The sequence below is a fragment of the Dermacentor albipictus genome, chromosome 6, assembly GCF_038994185.2.
Source record: "Dermacentor albipictus isolate Rhodes 1998 colony chromosome 6, USDA_Dalb.pri_finalv2, whole genome shotgun sequence".
Classification (NCBI taxonomy): Eukaryota; Metazoa; Arthropoda; class Arachnida; order Ixodida; family Ixodidae; genus Dermacentor; species Dermacentor albipictus.
In genome coordinates, this window is record NC_091826.1 from 61889348 (window position 1) to 61906359 (window position 17012).

Genomic DNA, 17012 nt, shown 5'->3' on the forward strand with positions numbered 1-17012 from the left:
AGCCGGTAGGATAGGACAGGATATCCTTTTTCGATGAAGCTGGTGAACTCCGCACTTCGTTTTCTGCTTCTTCGGCCTAATAATCCCCTAGGGTGGGTATGTGCCACTAACGTTTAGGGCTGTGCATCTACTGCACCTACACCTACAAATTATTGCTGCTGTTTCCTGTTGTTTCCTTTACTCAAGTGATACATAACCATCGTGGGGGATGTGCCAAAAAATTTAGTAGGTTGCACAAAATGAGTAAAAGCTGAGACTATTAAAGTTGGCGCGAATTCCTGTATTTTCATCCGCTGCTGTCGCTCCATGCTTGGACTACTTACTGTAATAGATTCCGCCATATTTCACGTAGAACCAAACGATCAACCAACTTTGCTGACTAGTTATTTCTTTTGATGGAGAGGACGCGGTGCTCCGCAAGGCATATTACGCATATTAGCTACGATGTTAGACATATTAGGATGCTCAGGAAGGCTTAACTCGATATTCATTATCAGGCGATTACACCCATTGGAAAAGGGACAACAGATGCGCAAACTTATTCTTACATATAGCTGCATCACACAGGACAGCGTACGTTTATATTATGTCCCTTTTGTTGGTGTTCTGCGCAATAAAAGTGGCACATACCGCAGTGCAGGTTGGTCTTATGTCCTTTGTCCTTTGGAAATTATTGGCTACGTTAATGCAATGAACACTCTATCTTATGCTTGGTGTGAAGTTCAATATTGTATCATATGGTATGATGAATATGATGAAAGGCGGCATATTGCCAGTGCCACACATTCAGTGACCTAAGACGGTGTGAGAGGCGTTCATTGAATATCAATACATACAACGGTGACAAATGCCCCTTGACCCATCCCCAGTGACCCAAGGTGGCGTGAAAGGAACATGGTTGAATGCGGTCGTGGTCATACACACCGAAAATTGCGTGAAGAATCCTAGAGAATGGTAATCGCATTAACATTTCTGCAAGTGCTTACACAAAAAAAACACACATTCGTTCACGATTACATTGCGCTGAGCGCGTTGCGAGCACGAAATTACGTTGCTCTTTCATTCCTTTACTTAATTCATTGGTTGTTTGATTTGTTCATTTCTCTTATAGCTTTTAATGGTACTTCAGGCAATGTTTAGTATCTTGTCGATTACGTTTGTTCGAGCCATTATTGATTCCATCTCGAGTACACAATAAGCGTTCAGTAACCCATTGTGCAACTGCGTCAAGCTGTTGTAGTTGTTGCCTATCGAGCATGTGTCTCCTGCGCACAGAGGAGATTTGGTTTGTTTTGGTTCGATTTGGTTTGGTTTGGTGCACTATGGTATGGCTCTACCTACCACAAGGAATCGACCATGAAGGGATTGGCCGAAATTTGTACCGACGCAGCCACTGTCTTCATCCTCGTTGTTGGCAGGCTGTTTTCGTCGGACGCAGCTGCAGACCAAAATTTGCAGGGATTCTAGGGGGGCAGCCGTAGTTTGCCCAGAACTTAGGGAATGAGTGGAAGGAACCAAACAATATCCACAATTGCTCTCGCCCTGTTCTTATCGCATGCTTACCGTCAGAGTTTGCTCGTCATGGTTTTTTCGTTACCTGCACCGTGATGAAAGCCACAGCCCACTGCATCTGGCGCCGACAGCTGGCATGAGGCGTCGAGAATGTGTGACTTCCTCTAAACGGGTGTGCAAGGGGAAATAAATGCACAGGGAGCTTAACGAGACAACAAACATCCAGTTTGACGCAATAAACTGGGGAAGGTGGAATGGGAGACAGAAAGAAGAAAAGAAGAAGCTCACGAACAGAGACCAAACAATTCCGTAAGCTTTTCAGCGCGATATGGTGCGCGCCGCCATGTTTCACCCCGTGGCGATGTTTCTATTAATGGAAAGCGTTGCGCAAGGGTACTCAAGGCAAACATATCGGTCCAACGCGTGATCAAGGAAGCCGGCAGGAACGCTAAGCAAGTGCGCATCAATCAAACAGTACTAGGAGCCAGACACTCGAGCCCCACCAATATACCCTGCCTTAGAAGTCGTGTGTTTGGCCGCTCCTGCAACAGAGCACGCGATGGGAATGGCTTCGGGAAGAGTTCGCTTTCCAAGGCTGGTTACAAGATGTATTGCTCTCTCCCAGTTTATTACCTTCCTCCCATGCTTCTTTTGTTTGCGTCAGTCTGCCTGCGCTATGCTTCTTTACAATGGCAACGCGTGACGCGTTGTTCAGTGTAGCAAGCCGCGGTTTCAGCGGCTGTCGTCGACAATCACACTAAGATGTGGTATAAGCTTCATATGTCGTGTACATGCCGAATATCCATCCTTTTGAGCTAATTACGACTTGATGAAATGGTGCGAGTACCGCGCCATACACATTTGTCATAGGTGCAGATTAGCCTGCCACCGGACGTTGACGAATTCTGTTGCATATTGGGATTGAAACGGATATTATATGCAGCATTTTACCAACTTTTTCTGTTTTCTTTGCACCTTTGCAACTGTTTTCTTTGCATCTATGTGAAAAATCTTAAGAAAAGCGTGGCCTGCTTTCTCTCACAGCGCAACATTCGAAAACATTGTTGCTCTCCACAGCGTAAGAAGGAAATGGAACAAAATGAGCAATAAGATATGGCGATTATGACAGAAGGAATGGCTGCATACGTGCAATTACCATGTAACTCAGTGGTTTGCTTAGTCTCGAGTCTACTCCGGCCATAACAGCCCCGTAGCTGTTTACGTGGCCGTCTATTTCCACAATGCGAAGACAACAGTACCTCTCCACAATGCATTCCTTCTGATGTCTGCCACTGTATAAGCCAGCATCTTCTGCTGGGACACATACTCAGGATAGTCGCGATAAAACATCTTGCCGACTTTTTCGCTCATTGCAGTATTCAGAGTTTGGCTCTCCGCAAGGCTGACGAAGTGTGTGTATGCAGCGTCGAGTGTGAAGGCCACATCCAGGCGGATTCCATGGAGCATACTTGTATGGCTTCACTTGACTTTAGCTGGGAAGCGAACACTCCTCTTAGTTTTAATTTCTGGTTGGCGCCTGCACTAATGGTATGGCAAGGACTATTAAGCGGCTGCACCACCTCGCATGAGTGAAGTCACCAATAAATCGTTCAGTTTGCATTTGTTCGTGGGTGTATACCTCGTGGGGGTATACCTCGTTAAGCAGTACAAAGCTATACATTCAAAATATGGCGATACAGAAGACGATCATGAGCATATTGACAAAAATACACCCAAGCCGTGAAAATAAGTGACAGTACGCCTAACGCCTGATGATGGCTAAATATCGCAGCAAGCACTTGCTTCACAGGTATCGTGTAACAGAAAAAACGCGAGGTTAGAAAAGTGTCGCAACTCTAACGAAAAACAAGTTGAGGTTAAACGCACTTTATTGTTTACATACACATCGTCGTAAAAACACGCTTCAGTTAGATATGTGAAAAATATTATGCGAAGTTATTACGTCTGCTGTCTGATATGCTGCGTATGCTTAGGCATACATTCTTTGAAGCAGTCCTCCATACTCTTGAACCTGTTTTCTTTAGGCCAGACATTTTGCTTCTGAAAATATGTGGAGGTTTCCCGACATATGTCCTTGTCGGCGCTGTAAAAATATGATGTGTAAAAGCGCCAACGGTGGTATTTTGTTTGCTGCAGACACGTGGAATCGTCTGAAAAAGAAAAACAGGTTGAGGCGTTGGAAAGCCTGATAAATGATAACTCATGATACTATTAGGAGTGCGCTTGCTCAAGTTACTACAATTTATGATTCCACGCTAAACATGAATAATGCTAAGAACACATCATTATTCGGTGATTTTCCTTCTACTGCGTACGTACGTAGGATATGACAAGGCAATCAAGTTGTATCCTGCCAATGGTGAAGGAATAACGTAACATGGAGACGACAATTAAGAAAAAAAAAACGCCTGCTCTGTTTCATTGTGACAGCCGTGGCCGTGAGCATAGCTGGAAAACACTCCTAACGCTAACACTGCGCACATACATAAATATCCAAGCTATTCGCCGAGAGAATAGTGCCGGAAAGCGTAAGTGGCAAAATGCAAAACGCGTAACGCGAGCATTTGGTTTCGCTTATCTTTCCGTCAATTTTCACTGCTCTTCTCTGAAGATTTCTACATTTCAGATAAACATAAATAATTTCCCCCGTACTTTCTCTTGCTTCGTCTTTTTTCTTTGACTGGTTGTGACAAAAAAAAAGCAACAAATGGAGCCTCTCGTATTCTTCTCGCAACAACAGTTGAGGGCTCGAAAGTGTTCGCCTAGTCAATCCGTCCTCCTCAATATGCTGTCGCCGTTATGTTGTTTTCGTCAAGCCCCCTCCTCAGCCTGTCTCTACCCATTATGTTCGAGAAAACCAAAACTTACCCCACCACCGGGCGGGGCCGTGCTGGCTGCGCATGCGCTGTCGAACGCGAACGCACCTAGTTTATTGTTGCAATGTGGGTTTGTTCATGTGCTGTATTAAAATGCGAGTGTAGCCCATACAGACGAGTACAATAGAAGGTCCACGAACACGCCAGCGCAGTGTGTGTGTGTGTTCATGTTCTTTCTACTGTCCATGTCTGCATGCGCATGGGCTCGCCGTAGACTTGCACGATAAAAGCAGACTACGCAGGGCCTTACCAGGGTGTTTCTCTTTAAGCACAACAGCCTCTTTCAGAACTACCTGCCTTTTCTGTAGACTGGCGATGTGGCCAGGTAAAAACTTGTGGAAAGGAAATTTTCGACGGTAATTTCACTAATTAACGAAAATGTGATGATAACCTTGCCGATTTGTCAATTTGCGACATACCTTGCGATTCGCGAAATTGAAGCGAATGAGTAGTGATTCCTGATAAGCAAAAATCCTGACTAGCCCCAGTTTCGAGACATCTGACCTTAAAATGTGCTACAAACTATACTGGCGTTCCAGTTCGGGGTCCCCCATAAGCGCGACTTTAACTCTTCTGGACGACCTGAACCGCCATTTTTTTAGCCGATTCTGGTCGCGGATACTGTGAAAGTGGCGCAAGTTCTGGCTTTTTCGTTAATCAAGCCTGACTTCACTACTTCAATTTTGCAATATTCACTTGTGCAAATGGCTAACTAGTTCATTCGCACATTTTAGGTGATTACTGAAAAGCTTCCAGCCTGCTAATTCCCGCCTAGCTACGTAGCCTACCGTCACGAAAGACAGAAACCTGTATACAAGACAGTTCCTTTCAAGAGAAAGTTTTCTGCTTCAAAATGAAACACCTGAATAAACAACAAACTGCAAGGAAGACAGGTGCTTGCCCAGATCATAAATTATGGGTATACTGAGATTGTTGCTGTAAAAATGTTGCCAAGTTGTTTGGCCGAAGTTAACAAGCAAACCAAGCAGAACGGAAGCAGAATGGTTCAACGTTTCACTCACTTGCGCAAGTTTGAAGACATGACTTCCTGGTGCGAAAGTTGTTCATATTCTCCTTGCAGGAGGAATAATCAAAGCTTTCACATTTTTTTGTCCTTCTGTTGTAACCAAATCTTCGTTCCCTCTCCTCGTGTGGACACGTTTTTTTCGAAGCGAGGATGATCGGCTGTGCACAGGGATCCGTCACGAACTCTGCAGATACAATATTGTAGCGCCTGATGATGAGATCATGTGTCCTAACGACGAGTCTGCATTCTCTAGTTTACATTGCGTAAAAGGTACCTGTTGCAGCAAGGCAAACGAAGAATGTTACCTTCACTGAGAACGCAATAAGCGGCATACGATCTGTTCCTTCTTTATTTAATTTTACTTTAGTTGGAACACTTCATTTTAATCGCGTCGAACGCCTAGAGCCATTTGGAGAGTTAGCAAGAATACTTTGAGAAGAAGCTCAGGGCCCACTCTGATGCAGCCTATTCAAATACATGTAAAAAAGGACAAGCGCTCTCGTGAGGCAACCCCTTGATTGATTTGAATGAAACTTGTCCCATTTAAGAGAAAACGCTAAAAGCTGCTCACTGTAGCACGCAAAATTTTAAATCATGTCCTGGAATTTTTTACGAAGCTTGCGGAAAACATGAAGTTTCGCAGTTAGTGAATCACGAGGTTTGCAAATTCATAACTTTTATCAAACATTTATCACAGTATAGTAAACAGCACCCAGTCGGGCACCTAAAGCGGATATATATAAACTTAGAGCATACGTGAATACGTCACAATGTTCACAAAGTTTCTCAAAAAAAGGGCTACTCACATGTTAGTGGTATATTCCAAAGCGGCGTATGATACATAAATTTCGTGGGCTTTAGATATATTGTTAGGTCCAGTTCACAGCACTGCGACATCGTTCTCCACTGCTTAGCTACACATTTGTACATTTGATGGCATTAGCTTTCTTTTTGTAATCTTGCGAATGTCGACTATCTTTGTTAAAAATTGGTGGCCATAAATATGAAATCCTCTTCCTGCACTCACTAATTTTTTGCTGTATCTAAAGCAACAAACTCAAATTCGGTGCAGTGGTTGCCTAGAAGCACAATTTCTCCGATCCAATGTATTCAGTTAGGCCCCGCCAAGAGGAGGAGGAGGAGGAGGAATAAAGAGAGAAGGCAGGGATGTTAACCAGAAATGCGCCTGGTTGGCCACCCTACTCTGGGGAACGGGAAAGATGGAATAGAAAGATCAGATAGAGTGAGGGAGGGGGAGGAAAGGCGCGGTGGGGGTTGGGAAAGCGTATCTTAAAAGGATGTCGTGCTAGCTCAAGAAAATGCAATTTCTAGGTGGCAAACTAAAAATAATAATGAATTACCTTTTAATTATTCAGTTTAGATCACGTAGTTTATGGCGAAATTGAAGTCGAGTACGAAGTTATGTATGTTTAGTAGAAACTATAAGACTAGAACCCTAGCGACTCAAACTGTACTACGACCCGGTCGTACTCTCCTCCCCTGAGTCGCCGGGATGCGGCTCTCTTCTTATTTTTTCCATTTATTTGCCCTAAAGGCCCACCTTTGGTTTTACATGGGGAGGGGGGGGGGGAGAACAGTTGATATACAAACGTGTAAGTAAACGTGCATGTAAGTCAAATGATGAAGTCGTGCATGCTATGCAACATTTACTTCACTTCTCAATCGACATCGTACGCCAATAGTTCTTACATTATACAAACAATAATATTACATCCTCTGACATCTGAAGAAATGCAGGGAGCAATGTTCATGTTTCTAATTTCCGAATCTTTCATTAAGTGCTTGTTAGAATATAATATGGTCAGTTCTTTCGGCTATATTACTTGGGAGATGATTGCATTGCGAAATGGCTAAGGGCAGACGAGAGCGCCATCCCTCTGCGCGATGGCGCTCTCTTCTCTACGGGAAGTTGTAGCGAAGAAGACAGGCGTGTGCTTCGGGCGCATCCCTCGCAGAAGATAGACATCGCGGGTCGTCTGTATCGTTTCGTTCTGGCTTTGTACTTTAAGCGCTTTAGTATATATATATATATATATATATATATATATATATATATATATATATATATATATATATATATATATATATATATATATATATATTGTGTGTGTGTGTGTGTGTGTGTGTGTGTGTGTGTGGTTACATGTGGTGCATACACGTGTCCTAACACTTTTTCGCAGGATGTACACTTTCCGAAGGGTCTCTGTGACACGTTTCCCTCCAACTGCTGACAGTAGATTCTATGTGAGTAAAACGAAGCATTATACTCGGGACTTTACTTCGTAAAACCTGCTTCTGAATAAGCGCAGTTCCTATGTCTCTGGAGGAACGTGCGGCCACCATGCAGTCGATATGGTCGTTTTATGTCATATACCCAGTGAAAAACAGTCCCGATAGTTTAAACAGTATTATTATTTCCATTGTTCTATCAATAACTATAATGTTACCGTTTACACGCACACATACCTTTTTTTCGGGGGCAGGAGCGAGAAAGAATAGTCTTAGTTTTTTTTCTTTCTTTTTTTTTGCTATAATACGTTTTAGTGCACTATACCGTGCCCATTTCTCCAGGCGCATAATCCTTGAACCAGCCCTAATTCATTACTTAAACAACCCTTACATAATTTTTTCAACTTGCTTACCTTGGCAAAAATCCTCGCATTCAATTTTCGTCTTAAAGTTGTTCTTATTGCCGTTGCAGCCACCGTAAATAAAACTTTCGCACTTCCCTGTCTCATTATTGAAGTACCATCTTGGAAATGCCGCTCTGCATCTTCCCACCACTTCTTCGAGGAAGCAAATCTCCTTCGCTGAAGGTTTCACCAAAGTTATATTACCTGGAACGAAGCGAGGAGCATTCGTGCTGCTCTATTTATTTTTCAGATGTACAAATAAGTTGTCTGTGCCTCGCCTTATACTGCAACCGGACAACAGTTCTCTTTTGCGCATTAAGTGACGAATATAAAACAAATAAGGTATCAAGTTTGTCCTCTATTTGAAAAAAAAAACTTTCTTGGTATCTTGCATCAGAGTTGCAGCCCGACTGAAAGGTTGATACTTGCGTTTTAAATTGAATTCATCTGAGATACAAGGTGAAGCACAAAGTCCTTGATAGTTTCCCCGAAACACCCCTCTCCACTTCTCGCATCCTAGTCTCTTTTTTATACACGCGAGTGATATATTTAATAAAACTATTTCACCACCAGCAGTTCGGCGACAGTCGCCGCTCGCAAAAGTGGACGAAGCGTCATGCCAAAGCTGGCAGCACTAACCATTTCGAATAACAGTTTCGAACATCGACATTTTCAACATTTACATATCTCGAATGTCTTGGGTACACGTTTATGTGTACGTCGAATTCTACACGTCGAGCATTAATAGTTTTCTCCCATATTATGCCCCAGAGGAATTTTTCAAGCTTTGGGTCGTCATTTTGCACAACTATATATTTTCTCAATAAAAATAGCCCATCTCCAATCCATGGGGTCACGTCGAGCGAGTCCTGGCATAGTCATCACAAATCTTAGTTATATGGACACGAAATCTAGGAACCTACGGCTTGTGTGGCCGTGCACTAATAACGTGAACGTGCACGTCCTATTTTGTAAGTAACAAAACTATTCAGTGAAGTAGGAGGACCTACAAAAAATAGCATACGTAAGTCTTTCAGAAACAATTTGTCGGAAAGAAAACGTAAGCGGATGAAAATGTACCGAAGATGACTCTCCGAGCAACGATAATACCAGAAGCTTGCCCTCCCCCTCCCCCTCCCCTTCACAACTTTTTGCGACGCACTCAAGGCAACAAGAAATTCAATGCGAAAGGTCATTGCAACGAGCAATAAAAACTGCTAAGCCAAAACGGGGCCGCAGCTGGCGTTGTTTATGATCACGTCCGATATTCTGCTTCGGTATTTCTTGTCCTGCCGGTCGAATACTTGTTTCGCAGCTGTTGGCTTCTTCCGCGATGCGCAGTATTCTCGTGATCGCGCATTCACTCTCGATTCCGGGCACACAACCTATTTCAGTTTCACGCTTCTCGGTCGTTGCTACGAAAGCGTTGCTATTGCAGGGTGTGCCTAAGTACGTGAAAGCAAAAAAAAAAGAACAACTTTCACGAAAGTATAATTTCGACACTTTTTTACCTGGACAGTGTAGCTGGCATTCATCCTCACTTTCGAAGTTATTATTATTGCCGTTGCATCCGCCATAAATAAATTTCTCGCATTTTTTTGCTGTGTGATTGAAGAACCACCTGGGAATCATAGCTCTGCATGCTCCTTCTTCCGGTTCGAGGAAGCAGTAACTGTTCGCCTCAGCTTTTTCGAATATGAGGAAACCAGAAATGCCTGAAATGATATCAAGACATCAGACATCTGTATTATTTCGGTTTTACGCAGTCAAATCTACTTGTTCTAAATTAACACATTCATTACGAGCAAAAGTGAAGCTTTGCAGTACGTGATTCGAGATGACTTCGATTTCCGGTTTCTTTTCTAATGGAAATGTTCCCGAAATTGTCGACCACCAACCGGAAGAGAAATTAAGTATTCGGTGCCGACCTAGACATGCGCTCACCTTTACGATTCTCGCAATTGTTCAAAACGCCGCAAATGTTCACAGTGAGACAAGCAATAAATAACCTGCCGAATCTTGAATGGACGTTCCGATTAGTTCGCGTCAAAACGGTGTCACCTTTGTAAGACTTTAGCCAGGTATGTATACATGTGCAGTGCATAACGCTTATGCGGTGAGGCGAAAGGCAGAAGGCAAGGTGTACCTACTGACGGGGCCTATAGCCCGGCTCATGAAACACGAGACAGTGGGGTCGGCAAACACAAAGAGGAGCAATTCAGAATAATTGAGGCTGTCATGTATGCGCCAATATACAGAAGAATACATGCAAAAGGACATGTTTTTTGTTCCAATTGAACACACACAAAAGAAAGACACATAAAGACAACACGGGCGGCACTTCCAACTGGTTTACAATGGGCTGTGACCCAAGAATATATATATATATATATATATATATATATATATATATATATATATATACGCATGCGCTGGCTGTTCACAGATCTACGTTACCCAGTGGTCAAACAATCTAGCTTCCCATTTATAGAGTAGAGCACGATATGTATCGCTAATGCAATTTGTACCTTTCTTTTTCTATATAATAAGCTTCCATCAGCTCACGTGCTGTTTGAAATCTACTTCTGCCAAGAATCCTAATCACAGAAAACCGTGCTTGGCACATGCAGGCCTTGCAGTGCGCAGGCAAATGTGCCAAGCCATCTTTCATTAGATTTAGTTCGTGTTCCCTGGCTTACTCATTTATACAGCGTCCATCTGTCCTATATATGACTTGTGCCGCACTCAAGGAAATTTCATACACCACGCGTGTAGCTAATCTCCCGTAGGACGTGCTATGCTTCTTGCCACAGCCTTGCGAAGCGGTCTCCTCGCATGTGGTTTTTGAACAGAGTCGACCCAGTTTAACTGGGGCAGAAAAGGCAATGGGTACCCCATATCGGCCTGCCACTTTCTTGAGGTTATGGGAAACCTTATGAACATAAAGAATCACTGCAGGTCTTACGGTTCTGGCTCTTTCTTCCTCCCTTGTTGCGCTGGTACCTTTAATCTTCCGTAAAAGGCTTTCCGTGACTGAGGTCACCAACGAGTCAGGGAACCGGGCTGCTTTCAGTCGCTTAATCTAATTATTGAACGAGGCCTGCATCGCGTGTGTACATGGTTTTTCGAGGGAAGACTGCAGGCAGAGCACAGCAATTCCACGCTTGACAATTTTGGAATGGCATGAATTACACGGCAGCAACCCTTTCTTGAATAGATGCAATACATACAAAACGTGGGAGTAGTGGATAATTTTACTCTCAGGGCACCGAACCGGAACGGAACCGAAAACCGGTGAAAAACATTATTTTGCTCGAACCGGTATTGAAACGGAAAGTGACGATTTTCTTTTTTCGCTCCGGAATGAAACCAAGAGGAAGAAATAAGGGTTTTGTGTTCAAGTTGGCCAACTCTTCTGGAGTGTTCGATGCATGCATTGCCTGCTCTTGTGTCTCAACTATGCTACCTCATTTGTAAATGCACACCATCTTCGCGTGATTTTTAAAGCGGTGGCGCCGTTAGTACGGCTTTCAACGTATTGCGTCAGGGGGCTGACTGTAGGTGTCGTGTTTGCATCGCATCCAGCGCACACACTCGCCAGACTGTGATGCGTGCAAAACACACGAGGCAATACGTGACGCACATTTACGTCTTGTTTGTCCCCAGTATGACTGTGAACGGCACGCATAATTTCCTTCGCTGGCACCAATTACCAACAGGCTGTTCAGTGAAAACGTGTTACTGGATCCTTGGCCGCACATATTATGAACTAAGCGAGTCATCGTGGTTCTCTTAGAATATTTCGTTAACACGGGCCTAGATTCAAGGCTGTGAATGGGCCCTTCAAGTAATAAAGCGTGCATAATCGCAACCTACTGCCTGTCCTCGTCATTGCCCTTCAGTCCCCCATTTCTTCGCCTCTTCCCATTTCTCCTCAGCAGAGTCCAAGGCTTGTTGACTCCCTGCGTTTCCTCAGTGTATTCTCCTATCGTCGTCTTTCTCAATAAAGCTTCGCCTCATATATTAAAGCCTTGGTGTAGGATCTACATGATTATTTTGTAACTATGTGTGGCATAAAAAACAAACAACAGGCGTAATCGTTCAGTGGAGCTTAGAAACCACGTGGAATTCTCGTTGAAAATAAATTTCTAGAGGTTTCCTGCAATTCTTCTTCGGTTACGCGAATGAACTTGAACCGGTTTGAACCATTATTTTTTTTCGCTTCGGAGTTGAACCGAAAGTGGGCCGTTTTCGGCAAACCAAAACAAAAACCGCAAGGAAAAAGTTTCGGTTCGACACTCTGGTTGCTATGAGCATTGAACAAGTTCGCACACAGAGTTATAGCAAGCAATAGCGAATTGCCAAGGAAGTAACATTGTAGGTTACAATGACGAATACAGCAATCAATCAACTTCTCAGATATTATAATTATATGAAAAGCATAAATGAGAAAATTCTAGAGAGACATGAAAAAGTCCTGATACAGTTTTTTGTTGCTCAATATACGTGCTACATAAAAGTATCTTTCCGAGCATGAAAGAAGCCCGCGAATAGTCGCAAAGTGCCTAGAGCGTCCATTCTCGCGGCAATTTCGCGTTTTTAATATGACGATCAATAAAAAACGCAAGGTTGACCTCGTAGCATTTATAAAAGCGCATGGCGTGAAAAAAAAAGGGAATGCGTTTCTACGGTTACCGCGACTCCTGATTCGTCGTTCTAATGCTTTTTTTTGCACACCTCTCATTTGATGCGTATTACACTTACACTTGATCTAAGCTAAGTTGCAATAAGCTAAAAAAATCTAACTATTTTTGACAGAGCGTGGAAGAAGGTTGCTTATGCAAAGGAACCCACTAACGCCGCCGTCGCTAGGAGAATCTCTAGATTTAACCATTTTCATGCTAAGCTGACTGACTGACATGATCAGTGTAGTCCATATCGCTGCGTAGTGTAGTCCATAACTTGCTGTAATTATTAAACTTCTGTCATTAAAATATAGCTCAATGGTGTCGTTCATCACTTTGTTTTCAGCTTGAAAAACCATGACATTGGTTTTCTTAATATTCAGTGCGTGTTTGAGAGAGAGAGTGAGAGAACAACTTTATTGAACATGCCTGCAGAGTCGGTTAGGCTCCCTCCACGCAGGAAGGACAAGCTTTTAGCGCGACGCGGCCACTACGTCAGTCTCGTGCGTTGTGCTCCTCGAGGTCTTGGTTCCTCGCTACTTCCGCGGGGCCGAGAGGGCCCCCGCCCCCTTCCTGGGGGGGCTGCCCCCCTTCTCCTCGGTTTCGCGCGGTCGCTGCCCCTCTAGAGCTGCCGAGACCTGCTGGACGGCCTTGAGTTGTGTCTCTTGGTCATAGCTGTCTCTTGGTCAGCGCGTGTTTAATGACACGCAAGTCCGTGAAACATCTATCCTGACGGAACCAAGAAGCTCACAGACTTTGAAAGTCATTGCTGTCCATGGTCATTAAGCTGTTTTGTTGCTTTTCTGGCGCAGATTTGTCGAACTTTTCAGCACCGTACATAAAAGACAGGCTTTAACCTAACGGAAAAGTGAAACCCGAGTCGTCCTCAGAATGGAATTGTTGTCGTTGCTGCTGCTGCTCATATTCTTCTTCTTCTCCTTCTTCTTCTCCTTCTTCTTCTTCTTCTTCGTCTTCTGCTTCTTCTTCTTCTTATCCTTCTTCTTCTTCTTCTTCTTCTTCTTCTCCTTCTTCTTATCCTTCTTCTTCTTCTTCTTGAACCCACCGTGGTTGCTGAGTGGCTATGGTGTTGGGCTGCTGAGCACGAGGTCGCGGGATCGAATCCCGGCCACGGCGGCCGCATTTCGATGGGGGCGAAATGCGAAAACACCCGTGTACTTAGATTTAGGTTAGAACCCCAGGTAGTCAAAATTTCCGGAGTCTTCCACTACGGTGTGCCTCATAATCAGAAAGTGGTTTTGGCACGTAAAACCCCATAATTTAATTTTTTTTCTTCTTCTTCTTCTTATCCTTCCGCTTCTTCTTCTTCTTATCCTTCTTCTTCTTCTTCTTATCCTTCTTCTTCTTCTTATCCTTCTTCTTCTTCTTCTTCTTCTTCTTCTTCTTCTTCTTCTTCTTCTTCTTCTTCTTCTTCTTCTTCTTTTTCGTGATTTAAATTGCGAAGAAATCCACAGTGCCTTCCGCAGACGCGCGAAATATCAGCCTGATATCCACGCCAGATGCTCTTAACTCACGCGAAACGGAAAGCAGAGATTACTGATATCTCAGTGCATCCCAAATACTGATGCAGTGAGACATTCCGGCTTCTCTCATAATTACGGTAAACTTTAGCAATTGCAAGCAATGAACGATGCTTGCAAATAACATTTGAACGGAGGAAACGACTGCACTGCCGTCCAGGATATGGCGATTTAGGCATTGTGGCCTATACGCCAACAGCTACAAATCTTCAATGTCGAAAAAATATTCCACAATTACCCTAGTTCTTGACAAAATGTGAAATCAATATGCCAATCAAGGAACGTATTTTCAGTTTTATTCACTGTATGCGCGCTACAAGCAGTTAAAGTGTTAGATTGGAAACGACTAGACGTAAGGACAAAGGATATGCTCAGCAACCTACGGTTTGCAAATGACGTTCTCCAGCTGAATTACAACAAACGATTGAGGATCCCGACTGGTGAAGTCTATAGGAGTGGCTCTATAAGAAATATTACGCACAAGTCGGAGGCCATGTTCAGTGGCCTGGAAAGAGAGCATGAATTAATCATTGGAAGTCGGTCTCTAAAAGCTATGCCATGAGAAAAAAAATCTTGCAGAAGTATAAAAATAACTTAACCACATGTTGCAAGAACTACGAATTCATCGTGCTTAATAGGATTCTACTGTTTTAATTGAAAATAAAAGCTTAATATTATTACACTCTGGATGGTTATCAAAAAAACTTCCGAAGAAGCTAGAAAACGTGCGATGAGTGACGGAGCAAGAAATCCTTTGTGCTTTTCTGAAGAAAAATGCCCCGTTCAACAAGAGGCAAGATGTCGTTCATCAGTCCTGCATGCACCAACTTCAAACCACTGTGTTTGATAAGAGAAGACACTAAGTGCCTGCAGCAACAAACTTACTCAACAAACTTACTACTGTAGAAAGCTGTAATTCCGGAGTTTCTGATGCCGTTGGTAATCACAATTTGTTTTTGAAGTCAGCCGATGATAAATCACGGTAGCCAAGAGGAATATAGCCGGCTATTTGACCAATTATAGGCAAACTTATGAATAAAATGCGTAATGAACCAACATTGAGTTTCCGACAGCGCTTTCATCTTTGCCAAGAGGTGCTAACAATGTAAATTCTTTGATGGGAAGTCAACAGTCCTCGGGTATAGACAAACTTTCACAAATTATTTAGCCTAGATAAAGATCATGAATTTCATTACGGCGATTACCGATGGCTAAAGAAAGCACTTACCCACAAGCCATAATTTTACAGCAAGAATCAGCGGATGCATTTTGTGTCGTCGTCTGCGACTTCACGTTGCCAACTAGAATAACATTGAGGTACACGATCTTCAAACTCGACGTCTATTATATAGCACTCAACCACATCTCCCAAGTACAAACAAATATAATCGACCCTTGACGTCAGCAACTTCTTAAGAGCATGACGCCCAGAGTTAAGACTGTATGTTGTTGCTATAAGGCTTTAAGGTCTCCAGATGGTATACCAGACAAGCTCCTATTTATGTCTTCTGTCAAAATCACACTGCCGTTTGAACTTCCGAACCATTTAAACACACACACACACATGCGCGCGCGTGTGTGTGCGTGGATATATATATATATATATATATATATATATATAATATCTGTGTGCGTGTGTGTGTGCGTGTGTGCTTGCACGCACACGCACACCCACGCGCAAATTCGGAAGTTTGGAAGAATGGTTGGGAAGTTCAAACAGCAGTGGGATGTTTCATGCCTCTGTTCACATCACACTCTCACGCACACATACATTACATTTTTCTTTGATATTTGAACTAGCCCTTACAAATGTCATCCCCTCAGCAAGATCACTCTGACACTTGCGGCGACGACCCGCTGCGTTCTTCCGAGAGGCGAGCGTCTCGCTGCCAACGCGCTTCTTTCCTTGTACCATCTTTGCCACATGCCTGCTAAAGTTCTCCAGATGACAAAGTAGTAGAAAAGTTCATCTTTCTATGCTTTTGTTTACATCACGCAGCTTTTTGAACTTTTATTGCGATAGCAATTACATGGACACTCCAGGCGCATTTCTGCCCTCAGCGTCGGCGTCGCCCTCGCCGTCGCCATGATGTTCTGTATAAAGTGCAAGGGCGATAAAATCATTGCCACGCGCCGTATGCTGAAAGTGCGAGTAAAAGCGCGCGAGAGTGAGCCGGCTAACGCTGCTCAACCTCGCGAGCGCAAGCGAGGAGAAGGCGGGGCGGGATCGCGCCCTTTCGTGCGCGAGGCACGGAGGAGGAGGCAAGGAAGGGCGGGCTGCTCTCCGACGGCTGCTGTGCGGGCACCGTAGCTTGAAAGCGATCTGCGCCGTGGCCAAAGTGCACCCCCACACGGCTCTCATCTTCAAAGCGATCTGCGATGTTTTACAGAGTGCGCGTAGTGCCGGTAGCTTCCTCTGCACTGTGCTTTCGACGTTTCGTTCGCGTTGAAGCGAGAGGTTCACGGAGGTCAATTCGCTCGCGGCTTCTGCCGCGATTCCTCAATCCAGCGTTTTGACATCGAGTTTCCGCTGTGATCGCGCGAGATGTGTTCATGTTTAACTGTGCGCGCGTGACTCCGTGCTTTTTAATATAGTTAGTAAGCGAATGTTTACAAGTTCATACCACCGATAAACTACTATTCTTACTTCGGACAGCTACCTGTTAATTTGCGATCGCAATCGATGTTTCGCCTTTCGA

General features: G+C 43.8%; 1 long non-coding RNA gene across 1 annotated transcript; it reads right to left on the reverse strand.

The window, feature by feature from the left end:
* Positions 1-9782: 9782 nt before the first annotated feature.
* On the reverse strand, positions 9783-15612 carry LOC135896583 (uncharacterized). Its single transcript, XR_011506962.1, has 3 exons — positions 15542-15612; positions 14697-14818; positions 9783-9805 (listed from the first exon to the last, which is right to left on the reverse strand). It is a non-coding gene; the product is annotated as an uncharacterized lncRNA (long non-coding RNA).
* Between the last annotated feature and the right edge of the window lie 1400 nt (positions 15613-17012).